This window comes from Varroa destructor, unplaced genomic scaffold (assembly GCF_002443255.2).
Source record: "Varroa destructor unplaced genomic scaffold, Vdes_3.0 BEIS01000002.1, whole genome shotgun sequence".
NCBI lineage: Eukaryota > Metazoa > Arthropoda > Arachnida > Mesostigmata > Varroidae > Varroa > Varroa destructor.
Genome location: NW_019211455.1, coordinates 6,101,373 through 6,117,286, shown reverse-complemented (window position 1 = coordinate 6,117,286; position 15,914 = coordinate 6,101,373). Strand labels below are relative to the sequence as shown.

Sequence of the window (15,914 nt, the reverse complement as noted above, 5' to 3'; positions counted from 1 at the left end):
TCTACAAATGCGGCCAAGTATATTCATTAGACTCTATTATAATAAAGTCGAAGTGTGCTTCGGTTGATTTGAGGAATATCTATACGGCCCATAGTTCAGTGCGATTGGGTATTACCGTGTAAAAATTCAAAAAGTAGAGCACGAATATCCAGGCGCCACTTAACGGCAAAGGTCATGGCTATCCAAATTTTTTTTTCGGGCATACGTTGCTAAAATCGGCTGTCCGAAAGTTTACAGGACCCGGCTCCAATTTTAAATCAGATTTTCCCCGCAGATTCCCCGCAGTACATATTTGATTGAAAAATGTCACACAATGGTAGAGAAGCATTCTGCCAAGCATACACAGACCTTTTATTAGTTTTTAAATACTCAAAATTTACAAAAAAAAAAAAACACGATTTATGTACAAATGTGCATTCAGATAATAATGTGATATTTGAGCAGAGGCACATTGAAAGTCTGCTAGTTCAGTTTGAGCAGATTCCTTTTCGCGTATTTTATGTCATTTCTGCCAAAATAAGTTACAAAGCCTAGAAGTTCCTTCTCAATCCCAGCCAAACTTATTATTAGCCGCGGCTCGACTCCTTACAGGTGGACAAAGAGCCTATCCATCAGCTTACTACGACAGCCACCACGTACAGCCAGCTAGCAGGACCGCTTCGACGTCGTCGACGTAGCAAGGGAATAGCTCTAACGTAAAGCTATATTCCTGGGGATGTTCGTTTCTTCTTTCTCATTGATGTAGTAAGCTGACTGAATTGTTACCGACGTTCGCTGCCGGAACATCGAGCACGGGCACGAGCACGACGACGGCTGAAAATGCCGCAGATGTCTCAGACCACATACCTAGTTGTCTCGCGTCATTCATAGGTATTTAACAGCAAATAGTAAGTCGCGCATGCTAACATGTGCACACATTCGGTCAGCGAACAACGCTCTTAAATTGCTACTTCTGCAACTGTTTAAGTTAAGCCGCGTGTGAAAGGCAGCCGTTGGCGGTAGTGTCCAAGTGACTCACACGGTCTTTTATTTATTAGCGATTCCATTCGGCCTCGTGCGCTGTCACTGATATCAACGCGGGAGCGTTCAGTGGGGTTTCATTCTTGTCCCTTCGAAAGCGATTGCGGCAACCCCAGCTATATGACAGATGCTGCAGCAGAAAATTTCTACTGGTAGCCAGCCACCAGTCGAGGAGATTCGGTCGGGCTAGTGACTGGCTGTTCCGATGACCGCCAGCGAGCAGCAGCTCTAGCATCTTGAAGTTGACTACTATAAGTTGTTTATTCTTCTTTTTAATGGCAGCATCACACTGTTGAACTTTCCTCCCCTCTTTCCGAATATCACACGCCAATATCTCGCATTAATATTACGGTATATAGGGCCAATGAAACCACTCAATTAAGGATGCTGCAGTCATGCGTATCCGGCATTTTGCCGCACACAACGGACGGCTAATCTTTACTATTGTTTAATTTCATTTTAAAAGCTTGGAGCTATGTGCCCTTTAGTTCTGATAACAGATGGTAACGAAGCCGAGAGCCACGCCCAAAGCCTACAATCATTATATTGCCAACCTCGTTCCGCAATTATAAAACTTAGAATTATAGATTCGCTCTACTCGGGAATAACTGAAAACATAAAAAATATGTTACTTTGTAATTTACTTTCACATGTTATACTTGCATGTAAAAATGTTTATAAATGCTTGGAGAACCTTCGTCGTATACACTCATCTTTTGAATTATTGCCATTGGGTTATTGTTGTTAGCTTACCAAGCGGTTACCTCGTTATATATTCGAAATAGTTCCACCTGGTCAGTGGCAAGACCTTTAGCGAAGGCATCGATGTTTGGAAGTTGCCGTTATGTGCAAACAAAACAGATGTATGGTAACAAGCAAGACACCATTGTAATAGCTCACTCACACTCCTATCTAGCCCTATATTTATATATATGTACATAAATGTATAGAAATATGAGCACAGAAACTGATATATGCGGTATATCGGTTAGTTTTTAGGCAGGAATATATAATGGCTTTTTATATTTTTGTGACGAGTAAATCGTATGCTAACGCTCTGTCTAGTGATTACAGAAACCGCGTTTATGTTTTTGTCAACGAAGAAAAGGCTCTTTTCTGTTTTATTATCGATCATCACTCTTGATTGTTATTGTGTTTGCATATAGCTTCTTCAAGGCGCCTGCGGCATGTATCGGCCAAGGGTATACAAAAGCTTTCTTATAGCTGGCTAAATAAGGTTCAAACGTTTGACACGCGTAAAAACATGCGACCTCTTTAAATCATTATATAGGGAAGTCTTTTAATTGGGAGGACTGCTTTCAGAAGGCAACCAAATACCAAGATGCATATATATACTATGCAAGGTAGCACACGTACATTGTTTTTAGGACTGTAACAAACTAAAAACAAATATTTTAAAGAAATTTTCGTAGTGCCGTCTTTGACGGAACAATGAAACAATTGATCGCAACTACAGCTTCAATTCTGAACATGAACAATTTACTGGTCGCTTTCAAAATATACCCTTTTAGGCCACTCAAACGTGCGAACCCAAAAATTCAGCTAAATGAAGTTTTGAGTTGGTGTCCAGCCTCTACAACTCAGAAAGGCCAAAAACGTGTAATGTGGATGAAAAGGCACAAAGAAAGAATATTTTTAGAACTTTCTATTCTACATATTATTCTTGTGTTCCTATGTGGCCGAGATAAATTGCAAACCTAACTTGTTGATAAACTGAGTCCCAATTTTCAAAATAGAACCTGTTTGGTGCGTTTGACGTGGGGCCATTTGGGTGCAAACATCCCAACCTTTGGCCTTCATAACCGAACTTACCATACATAAGTCTGATGCTTTTTCTGAATTCTCACTTTTTGAGGAACAACATTTATGTTAGAGTTATGCTGACATTATTCTCACCGATGGCTCTAGCCCCTTGATGGTAATATTTGCGGGCCTTAAGTTTGATAAGTCATATCTCGCAAGCTCCATCATCTAGTAAAGGAAAAGCCATCAAGGCAATATCACTATCTAGTAAAGCGCTACTACAAATTATCGGAAAAAATGTTTGAAAATCATTTCCTGCCTATTTTCGCGCTGCGTGTCTTAGGTATTCTCAGATACATTGACTGAATGAAAGACCGGCCAACCTACGTAGATTTGGCAGGCATTTGGAGTATACACAATCCTGCAAACTGCCTTTGTTAAGGTCGACATCCTGTAGCAACTGTTTACCTGCATTCGTATCTATGTATTCGTGCGCAATAGGTCGTGCCATCGTCTCCTCAACTAACTTCTTTCCGTCATTATACTATCATCATACCACGCTCCAATCGAAGGCCCTGTCAGGACAGTCGCGTATTCGCTTCTTCGTTGCCCTGCTGTCCTAGGTGTCTCTTTGATATCGACCAAAAAGCTTCATGCCTACCCTGACCTGACCAGTGTCAGGAGTTACATTTGAAGTAGAAAAACGTGGCGCGTAACGCAGCACTTCCCCATCACAAACAGTCAATGGCGCGACCGCCATTGCTCCTTTTGCCGCTGCTACTAAAACGCCGGTCCCTTTACATCGCGCATTGCTAAAGATGCCAAAAAAGTGTACAAAAATTAACCGCTTACGTTAACCTTATTTATTCAATTCCTCTCGAAACAACCCGTAATTTCCGTATCAGAAATATTAGAATAACTCGCTAAATAATATAATAATAATAATAATAGAATAATAGATACATTTTTAAACCTTCCAAATCGAAAACGATTGGATCTTTCTATGAGTTCTCTCTCGAATTTAGCAAAAGTCCCACGAAAACTGGCAATAACGCAGACCATCGATTTTAAATGAAATTTTTTGATCTCGGTATCATTTTATCCAGTGCGAGGATATTGGATAGATGTTTATTTTGACCATATTGAAAAACTGACGCGTTGTTTTTCCTGTGTGTATTCCAGAAATAACAGGCTTTCTTCTGTACCAGTGGCAGAAAAGCACTTGCATGGGGCGGCAAATAGCCCGCGGAAGTCTGTCTCAGTTGAGCTGTCATAATTTATATAGATCTATCACAGTAATGTAGGCTTTACTTCATGGTAACCGACCTTTGACTACGAAAAATGTCTACAAAGCGGATTGAATAAGGGACAATATTATGTGTCGAGTAGACTAATATCAATGTCAAGATAATTTTACATCGTAACCTCTTAATTGTAAATTTATCTTTTAGGCTTTTCTTCTGAATATGTTTACACTGTCGCTCGTTCACACGTTCCATTGCATTTTTGGAATCGTACTAATGTATTGCTGAAGGCCACTTGAGATATAGCAACTTCGTTGTTACACTGCACACGGCAGCGTATTTATAGAGTATCTATCGGTTAGGCAACGAATAATAGGTCTCAAGGGAATAGTTGGTTCAATAATTTGTCCTTTGTTTTGTACACTTTGCTTCTGTCAGTCGAGCTCTGTATAGAGCGATAGTCGAAGGACGATACCGTGTACGCGAGCCAAGCGCAAAAAGACGAATGCAAAGGAGAAAAAAAAAAGAAAAACACCCAACAGAAAACAAACACAAACCGATAGCAATGAAAAAGAGTTCAAAAATAGAACGTTTTTTTTTTGTTTATTTTTTGGAACGAACTGTAAAAGAAACCTGTACCTTCGCCACTTTTCGGTAACAGGTAAAGTGGCTGATACAACAATTAGCCATTCTGTAAAAAAACTTAGATAAAGAATGCAATAATAATAACAACAATTACAGCACAACTTACATTTAAAGCCCAGCAGACTAAAGTTAAAAGGCGTAACCGTCTCTTCTTGCGGCCAGATTTCGCTCGTGCCATCTTTCTGCCGGTCGAGGCTTGCATCATGTTGGCGCTTGAACAACACTGGAAGCTGCAGGACGGTGAAGAGATTTTCCGTTTGTTGTTGGCACTTAGATCTAATACATAGCTGAACCTGGTCATTTCGTGGAAGAAAGGTGGAGTAAAAAAACGTTGACGCATGATCGTCAGCCACAGCAGGTATCATGTCGCTCTCATTAGTCAAATGGTCACCGCGACGACCCTAGCACTTGACGGATTTCCAACGGAAAGGTACGGAAGAGCCAGACCAAACGAAGTGGAAAAGCTAAAATAAAATTTGTGTCATTTCTGCTACTGTTACTGCTATCTTTTTGCTTAGTCGTGACGCGCCGCCAAGTCGAGGAATGAATCCCCTGTGGATAGCACCGTTTCACTCATTCGCATTGAGCTATTTGTTCTCGAAAGCTGATGAGTTGGTATGGGGCTTATTATAAACAACAGGCTAAGAAGGTGGAAGAAAAAATGAAAGGATGGACAAAATGGTATATAGAATGCATGCTGTAAATTCGAAGCATCCCAGATGAATAAATGAGGTCAATTCCGTAACGATCTGGCAATCGACGACGAGTGTTGAAGGAACTGAAATATTATGGGGGGAAAAACCCATTTGTAGAACAAAGGATGGAAAGATGCAATTACGTCTGTATGTAATAGTACAAATCAGAACAACTTCATGTAATGACTGTATGGGATAACAAGCAATGCCGGAACTTTCTTAGTCACCCCATCTGGCGACATCTGGCCACCGTTGAAGTCATCGAAATTGTTCTTCTTACTAAGCTATTGCCTAGTTATCAAATACTGTATTACTATAAACTGAAACCTATTCTCCTTAAACCGTGCCTTGGAAGTTTTACGAATGACGTGGATCAAAAGAGACCGTAGCAAAAATAAGAGCAAATTTCACGAAGTGTTCGGATTCATCGGATCGCATCATGATTATCTGAACCCACCATTGATAGGTAATCTACTCATTACCGAGTTTACATACGCCATCCTGAATAGTACACTGGCGGCTGCTGCTGCTGCTGCTGCTGCTGCTAGTTACCGCCTGTCCGCAAGTGACTGTAATAGACCGCCAGCGAAAGCACCGCTGCGGGCAACGTACAAAATCGCTCGAAGAACCCCGTCTTTTTGGAGTGCCCCCACAAAGACAACGTTCCCTATCGGTGTGTAACATCTCACCCCCTATCGCGTCTGATGAGCGGGAAATGCTCGGAAGTGGTGCGTCCCTATATAGAGTCACCACACCGTCACGTTCTGCAGAAAAGTGGTTGCAAATGTGCGCGGCCTTATCAATATCTACAACGTAGCATAACGAATGGGCCAATGGGTTGTCGCTGCATAAAGGGGCCTCAACGACGTAATATTGCGATAGTGAGCGCGTGGAAAGTCGGCAGGTGGCGCCGACGCGAGGAGCAAGTAATACCACCATTAGCTGTATATTTCATCACGGTGGTAACGAAAAGTATGGCTTTTCGAGACTGAAAGCAAGATGATACTGGCGGGAGTTTTAACATTCAGTTTTGCCATTCCGTAGTTTCTTATCCATCTACTGTTTCTTAATGTGAAGGCCATTATTAGAAAATGAAATGGGTTTGAAAAAGGTGTCTTGGCGTTTGTTACATAGTACGAAACAAACTTCCGCCCTGGCCGCCCGTCTTCGTTGACGATGTTATCTCATAGCTTGCGAACTTCGGTTATCTACCCTGACAGTAACTCTACGTACACTTCACATAGAGTCTCTTCCACTTTGGTTCATTTAGCTTCTCTCTAACACCTAATGATTGCTGGCCATATTTCGTTCGACTTTTCAAATCGAATCTATCTAGAAGTATCGAAAGCAAAATGTGTACTTATTGTTGTTAAGGTCCCGGGGAATCACCGAACACCTTTATATCTCTGCAAAACATTGATGTGCTAATGATAACGGAGATATAGCTAGGAGATAACATTTGCTATAGGAACAACAATTGATATACGTTTTTCGTTTAAAAAAAAACTGCGCCTTAGAGGCAAAAGGTTACGCATTTCAGTCAAAGATGATCCAGTGTCGTACAACTTTATATGAATGTAGAAGCTGTTGTGATTGATCTACGCTATTCTATCTTCTAGACTTATAAACTTTTATGAAACTGCCATTGGCCGCTTGCTTAGTACGAATGTTGAAATTTAAATTTCCAGGAATCAGATAGCAGCTTGTTTTTTTGTTTGTTAAAAACTCCGTAAAATTATTGCACCGACAATAGCCTGTGCCAACCTATTAAGGAAGCAGCGGGCCGCCAGCCCTAAATTGAGTAAAATCAAATAGATCTATATTTCTGACTTTCATTTTTTATGACAGTTACGACCAAACTTGTCCTATCGTGTGCCTATTACTAACTTCTGATCCAAACATAACGAAAAATTGAGTAATTACTGATGCCCTAGTCAGATCAGGTCATAAAGGAGTAGCGTTTCAAGTCATCACGGGCCCGGAATAGGGATCTGGAAATGATCAACATTCTTGGAAAAGGGAATACAGGAATATAGAAGATGATTTTGCAATCCAACGGACACCGTTTTACGATATTTCATACTTGTAAACACGACAGCCTTATAAATTTCATATCTACGTTTTTAAGGTACAATAAACTCGTTTTAAAGCTCAGTGCTCATTTGCTCAATATTAAGTTGCTAAATTAAACACAGTAGATCAGCACGACCCAAATCCGTCGCATACATAAGCCAAGCATAGTACGTGGAATAAGAGATAAATCTAAATTTCAGATACATTTTTTCATTAAACTGTTATTGTGCGGAGTACACAAGATACACACAAAAAAAAACCTAATAAGACCACATCATTCACAACTTTACAATATATCCATATCTTAGGTGCACCATAACACACAAGATACAATATAGCAGAAATGATTAGCTTCTGACCTGCGACAAGTATCAGCAAATAGTGGCTTTTTTTTCCCTTTAAAAATATGGGAACAGTGTGAGGAGCGCGTAACGAATTTGTGTTTTTTTTTTTTGTTTGTTGCATTACATTTTGTTAAGTCTAGTCGGGTCAGGAACGATCTGAATGCTCTGAAGACAAGCGCCATTGTAAATATCGCTTTCAATGAGCAAAGGGCTCAACACCCGCTTTAATTACGTTTGAAACAGACGTTTAACTAATCCAAATTAACATTAATGTGAATTGTGTAGAGGTGCCGTATATATATATAAAGATATTTTTGGCGAAATAGTAAGTTAGCATTAGAAATTTTTTTTTCGCACCTCAATGAGTAATCAGTGAGCTGTGTTCAATTAGGGTAATCTAAAGAATACTTTTTGCGCTAATTTTCACGATAATCAAGCCAGAGATATGGCTAGTAATTCTAATGGGTGTTTCTGGGTTCAACTACGCTTTTTTCTTTCCACCTTGTTAAACCCTTATTACAAATAGCGCCGCTGGTACTCGTCTAAAATCTGTTATAAACTTTCAAGCAATAACAAGACAGTAAAGAGAGTTATATTGTAAAAAAAAGCGGATATAAATATCGTAAATAACGCGCCAGCAAGAAATAACAGGTCTAAATAAAAAAAAAAAAACATGAGGTCTAAATAAAAAACTAAGCTTTACTCTAGATGAGAATACAATTAGCCTAGGATTCACAATGCAAAAAAGATCTAAACTCTCCAGTTCGTATCTAGTATGAGATCATAAGTGTTAGCATTTAAATTAGGCACAACCTTTTTTTCGAATAGGTTTATCTCAGCTCTTTCTTAAACCCAACTTGTATTGGCCTTTTAACATTTTGGCGACTGTGCTTTAAACGACCTGCTGATTGTTGAATCGTTGATTGTATCGTAGGATTCCGTCGAAGTACGTAGCTGTAGATTTACTATAGGTCGTGCCTTTCTTCCGCGTAAAAAATCCGTAGCTATTTTTTTTAATTTAATTTTTTAACCGTTTTAATTTTTTCGGTTAAATGCACTGTTGTTATTTGCTGTTTGTGGAAGCGGTCTTTCTTCACAGGTTTAGGACTTTCGAAAGAGCTTCAGAAATTTAGTTTTTCAGTCCTTATATAGGCTGACTAGACTCAATAACTTGATAAGCGGTAATGCACACAACCGTTGGCTATATTTCACGAACTGTATAAGCGTCTGCATAACGCTCTGCAGTGTCGATGCTTGTTGCTTTTCCTACAAATAAATCTACGATTGTATAGCAGGGTTAAAAGACGTTTCCAAATAAATGACCCCCTGTTAGAGGACTTCCGTTAGAAGTGTCTCTGTTAGCATAATACGTGTAGAAAACAATATTATATTGTGTAAAAACAATAGGTAAAGTAGGCTGTACATATCTCGATGTTTAAACACATCATCTTTATGCTGTCATTAGTTTACTCAACGTTTTTTTGGTACGCCAGCATCATCTATTTGTTTTCATTTCCTAATTATTTTCTATTTTGTCCAACGCCATCGCATTTTGTAAGTGAGAATCTTCTAAGCTTGCATTGAATTTCTAGAAAGGTGATCCCTGGCCATACTGTAGCATTTTTTAAATCTACAAGATGCACTTCAGGTACACTGCCGTAAAGACTTTTGTAGGATGTTTGCTTTTGCGAATTCTGCATATGCCTCCATTTTTGTGTTTGTGTCCTGCTGTACTTCACAGCTTTCAAACAGGACACACTCTATGGGGCCTGGCGGTGTTTTGTGTAGTGTTTGGTGCCCACAATGAACTTTCTTCTCAACGTGCACACCTGCAGTACCGCCTTGTATATTCGCGCAGGCCGTTGTAGGCTAAAGCACCGTTATCTAGTCGAGAATTCAATGTTTCAAACGTATTGAGCCGTAACTTTTTATGTGAGATGACCCTTTTTGCGGTGCTGCTCCTTGTACTAGTGGGACGCTAATCGAGCTTCACCGTTGGATGTGTCCTATACGGCACTCAGGTTCAATATGCGTTGGCTACAGAACTTCGGATCTGAAAGACGTCCCCTTGTCGGATCCGGACGGACGTGTTGATCGAATCGAGTAGTCTCTTACTAAGCCCTTGAAGCTTCGTCTTTATGTCCCGGAACTTCTGTGTATAGCCGCAATTCACTTGGATACGGCAACTTATTTACAATTCATAAACTCGAAGTTCATAGACTTTTTGGGACATTTGTCTAGACCGTTGTCGGTTGTAGACACCTTGGCAGTAAGCATATAACGCGCGGCATCCAATTGGCAAAACTACACGCACGTGTCTGTACCACTAAATGCGTCACTAAAGCCTTACCGTGTTACTATGTTCACTAATAAATGAAAGAATATAGAAAAGTAAGTATAGGTTTTGTTGAAAAAACTCTAGATATAGGTTGAATGACTTGCCGCCATCTTCACCGCCAATAGATAATAAAACGGCTATATATTTGGCCAGAAATGGCGGCACGAACAAATACTCCTTTCTGTTGTATGTGTGCGTATAGTTGATTTGATCTATGTGAATGTCAGTGGCGTTGTCGTGGAGTCGTTTGACGTTGACCTTTTTTTATGTGTTTTTTTTCTCTTTTTTTTTTTGTTTACCTATTTTGAAGGCGTGAAAGAAGTGAAAACTTGTTCATAGAAAAACAAAAGGTGCTGCTTAATAATCAAACCCCATTGTGTTTGCTTCTCCGTTAAGCAATACCAGGACTAGAGCGGCAGGTGCAGCAAAGACTGATGCTATTGCCATACTAGCAGCAACGGTCAAAGCGCGAAACTGAATGAGATTGGCTATGTGGTAGTGAAACCGCCCTAGCCGATAGAGAAAGCTTCTGGAGACAACAAACAAAATGTTAGCGGCCGTAGGGGTGATGGTAGCTGTGACGCTCGAAAGAACTCTTTTGCCTTGCGCGCGTTGTTCTTTCTGATGGTTGGCCTCGTAGACGTCGTGGTCGACGTGCATCGCCACTAATTCAGCTGTCGCTTATGTTTAGTAGTAGCTCCTCGGTTTCCGAGCCGGACCGCCGCGGGCACCGGCCATCGTGGGGTAGCGCGTGTCTCGACCGCAGCGGGGCATGAAACGCCTCAAAAGTGGTCGACTTACAATAACTGCCACGCGCTGAACTGATTGTCGCCGCTGGCGCCGCAGTGGTGCCAAGTCTCAAAACATACAACGGCCGGAACAGCCGCGTTGTAACCTTGTCTGAAGGTTTGTATTTGGACATTTTTGCTGCCATGGCTGCCGCCGTTGCTGTTTTTGTTGCTGCTGGTGTTACTTGTATATACGTCTGTGTGTATGTTTGTTTGTACATGACCTGACTTCTATGTGCGCACTTCAAACGATGACTACAACTACTTTGGCAAACCTAAGCCCCTTGATAACAGTTCCTGTTGTTGGGTTAATGCCGAGGTTTGTAACTGCCGCATTGATGAATCCAACTACAACAACAGGAAGCAGAAAGCTAGTATCCCAACTCCACCCGATTGGCTTATAAGGACTTGTAAATTTTCGTACAAAATTTCCTTCGACTTCGGTCCACGGCGCCACAATTTCTTCTTTTTTTTTTTTTTTTTTTATATGTATGTCCGTTTTTCTGCTACTCTAAGCAAAACCATATTTTTTTGATACAACATCGAGAAGTGGTAGAGTTTTCCAATTCGCGCGCGCCATCTTACATCACCATTCTCATAAGCTGTCGCTTGCGTTTCTCGCGTCCATCTTGAGATCATCTACTTTTATCACTGCGACGTATATCGTGAAACAGAACCTACTGCAGGATGTCATTAATTCGGGTTTGAGCCGCTTGTGTGAAGCCTCATAGTTACCAACATCACGTTAATCGCCAAGTTCTGCCAGCGCAATAAAAACGTGCGCTTAAAATAAAGTTACCAGTTATTTGGTAGAGAAGACTGGCAATGCTAAATTACTGTTCATTGTGGCGTGACGTTGAATTTTTTTCAACACAACCTCTTTCTTGGACATTACACCAAAGCCCAATTCCTCTACTACTAGTAAAACTACTCGTTTTACTTACTCAACAAGATAGCAACACCTCGTGCCCGATAATTATTATGCTACTTTTATATGGCACTTTTTAGCCTAGTACGGACTCTTTTTTATTATGATTATTAAATTTAATAATGTGACAAATGCTGCGGATTACCGGTGCGTACTTTCCGAGGATATTACTCTCCGAGTGATCTATCAGCTGAAAAATCTACGAGCTTGAGATAAGTGTTCGTCTAACACGTATAAATCAGTTAAATTAAATTACAGGACTATTGCACCTGGCTCTTTTCCATAAACTTCTATTTAAGCCGAGAATCTCTTTTGTAAACAGGTCACAATTTAGCGAATCAGGCTGTTCTAGTAAGTTAAGATTATATTAGTTCACTTCATATTAAAAAGTTAATTTACCTAAGGACAAACGAACGACGCATTTTGGCATTTCCTATATAAGGAAAGTCAATGTAGTGTTTATATTCTGCTATGCACCTCGCCTTTTGTTTTCATCGTCATCACTTGAGAACTTCGTGCTTCGTGAAAAGCTTATCTACTTGTATTTTCTATGTCCTGTATGCACTAGCAACCGTACTAAATCGGTTTAAAATGGCCAACATAATAATAATAACTTTGTAAATAGTCATCATTTTCAATGTCCCTGCAACAGTCAGTATTACAATCCTATAAACCTACGTGCGACTTTTGGTATCGTTTTTCATCCTTTATTTTCCATAAAACTGCTGCTGTTACACTTAGCTACCAGACTCACGCTTTGAGCAAGTCATACTATCTTCTGGTGTCGTCAAATAGTCGTGTCTCAATTCAGAGACATATACATATATATGTAATAGGAACGTGGTGATTTGTCGGTTCGTGATCCAGCAAAAGCTAAGACAACGACGGGGAGTTATTTATAGCCCAACTGATCCAAATCGAGCTGGCTTCTTCACGACAGCTATTTTCTTAAGCATGTCTGTGGATGGACGAAACGATACACATACACATATACTTTAAACTGGTAGTCAGTGGCGGCAAGGGGACATAATGGCATCAGTTAGATCACGAGCGACTCCGATGTCAGGCATTTAAAACGACAATAATCGCGGGGTCATCGGCGGAGATAACAGAAGAGACATGTGTGCGCTGATGTCCTGAAGAAAAAATCGTCGCACAATGCAACGCCCTGACCAATTGTCACGTCTTTGCTTCATTTTTTACACGAGCCTTTTGCTAAGGCCACGAATTAATGGTTCTTTCACACTGGTCCTGCATAGCCAGTTGGGGTTCTGTCACCAGTCGATTCCAAACCGGTGTAGTACCCCTATCGTTAGACAGACAGAACAAGAGCACAAAGGTCCTTCTTGCCTTAACCTCGAAAGCGAACGGTCAGTCATACACGAGAAATAGCGTAGAGCTTTGACGTCAATCAGCAAATGCCATATTGCTTGTTCTATGGTGCCAAGCACAATTCATCTGTTTCGGCACTGCTCCGCCTCGTTTTAGCTCGACTTAATGGAATCTTAGTGTAAATAAGGCAAGACCCAAGCCGCCGTAGAACTGATTTCTACTAGGTGAAGGTCATCGTGTATCTTCAATGTGCTTTGGGCAACTGCAGCCCAGAGAGGCAAGATTGCTGGTGATAATCCGTCCTAAAATATGCATAGTGTATACAGGCGACTGATTGATCTTCTACACACGAGTAGTATTACGCTGGATGAACGACGCTGAGGATCCAAGGATGCTAAACGGCACAGATATAATCATGTTATCGGGCGGGCGTATCTGGTCGGGTCACGTCGGACCCGTATAGCAATCTGCAGACAGAATTAAGCTTTGTGTTAAGGTATTTAATCATTTTTTAGTACCATATGAGCAAAAGCCTTATTGAAGTTTTACTGATTTCCATACGACGTAGGAAGCCGATACGACTAGTTCTCTTATAGTGGGTAATGGAATGGTTCATTTATATTGTTCTGTTTGAGTGTCCTTTTGAATATGGTAGAACTGTTGTCCATGTAAATTCAATATAACATGTTACTTATCATTGTTGAACTGTAATATAGGCTGTGTTAATCTTTTGCTCATTTCTCACTGGTCCCGGCTCTCTTTAATAAAGTGTTTCAGTCCTATTTAGTTTTTACCAGATCTGATATTGTTAACATTAGTTGATTGATGCACCACTTAAATGCGACTACTGCCCGTCTAAACGTCTACCGACTATGTTGAATGCTAAACGAATCTCGCAACTATATAGCGAAATCTCTTATTTCGACATTAAACCATACGGTGGAATTTTTTCATGCTTCTATACCTACTTTCAGTTGTTACACTATGGTGATTGAACCAACCAGCTACACTAGACATTAGGTCTAGATCTAGATGATGCGCATGTCGTAGACTATGGCTCTATAGAATCAGAATTTTTACAATTCATTCATGACTCAAACGCAAAGCTTGTCTAAAGAAAGCTTAACGAACTTCAGTCATTTTCGCGAAAAACACCTTCCGCAGCCACGGTTATATGGGCAACGAGAATTACCATTACGATAACAACAAGCAACATTGACCGTGGGCGACAATCGGCTGATCACCGATTAATATATAGTGAGTGGATAAGCTCTAAGCGGCACAGCTTTTTGCCATGTTCATTCCTTTGTCTATTGGGCCTTGGGCACCATGGAAAGACGCACGCGACTATTGTCTCTTCTGTCGGAGTTCCTTTGAATAGTGCACCTTTCAGGTTAATTAGACATTTTAACATGATTGCGCCCTTTGCTAGTATATTCGAACGTTACACCTAGGATGGCGTTTCACAGTTACTAATCCAATGCTAAGCATAGTACCGTAATCGTCGTTACCAGCGGTTATGTTGGTTTCTTAGGTGCTTACAAGGGGCGTCCTATTTGAATTTCTCTTTACCTATTGCCCAATAACTGACTTATCACTACTAGTCGAAGCTTAACCACACTTTTAGCAATCGGGCTGAGAGGGCGGTCGTGCTCAAGATCTCGACCTGTTAACCAAAACGGGCCGAATCCGATCACAGCTTAACGCCAAATAACTTGTTGGCCCTTTTCCCATTGATAATGGATCAGTTTATTTTTTTCTAGCATATAGGCTATCGTACTTCTACTGCTAATGTTATTATTATGCATATGGCTGAAATATTGCAAACGTATTAATAATAATCTGTCTCCCTTGGCGTAATGAACGAAAATTTGACATGGCTCCTTGTCTATTGAAATATTCTCAGATTATCTCTTGCAGTTATAAGCATTAAGCCTACTGCTGAACTGCCTTTCTATGTTCATGACTGAAAGTACGTAAGATATGAACGTTAGCGTAATTCGTACCTCCGATTACAACTTTTTCAAGTATATGTCATGCTAACACGTTTTAAGCTATTGTTAGGCGCATTCGCCATTGGTCGACCCTCTAATTCCCTAATCAATAACAAATGCGTCATTTGAATCTGCGCGCCGCTGGTTAATTACTCGTGTTTGTTTTGGCGAACAACAAGAGCTTCTGCTACGCACAAGTGAAATTTAATAACAATCTGATACAATTTCGACTCTGTGTATAAGTTTTAGTCTTGAAAGTTATGCGGTTTTTTCCCCGAATGGAGCTATGGACGCGCGTTAAATTTTGAAGGACACTTGTAGAGGAGTGCGTTAAAAAAACCGAACCTAACCCACTGAGAGCTGCCCCTATTCCTAAAACAAAAAAAAAGGTCTGAACAGGAAGCGTTTCGATATGGTAGAAGTAATAAAAAAAATCTCTGACCGAGATGAGAGCTATCCCGACGATTGAGCTTGAGAAGTATTTAAAGCACTGGAGAAAACTGTGGCACAAATAAATAGTATTCGATAAAGATTACTTCAAGCAGGACAATCTGAAATGGAAAAAATGAAATAAATAGTTATCAATCTGGAACAAACTGCTGAATATCTGTACAATTGGCTTGATCTTACCAGAATACCAGGACCGTTTTCCCAAACTTATCGACTCTCCAAAGCCAAAGGTCTATGAGTCCAATGAACAACAAACCCTACTACTAGTTCTTTGTATTTTCTTTTTTTTATTTAATCCT

General features: G+C 40.4%; 1 protein-coding gene across 1 annotated transcript in view; it reads right to left on the bottom strand.

The window, feature by feature from the left end:
- Window positions 1-15,914, bottom strand: part of LOC111244637 (uncharacterized) — a 40,934-nt gene that overhangs the window by 12,987 nt on the left and 12,033 nt on the right. The window lies entirely within an intron of this gene.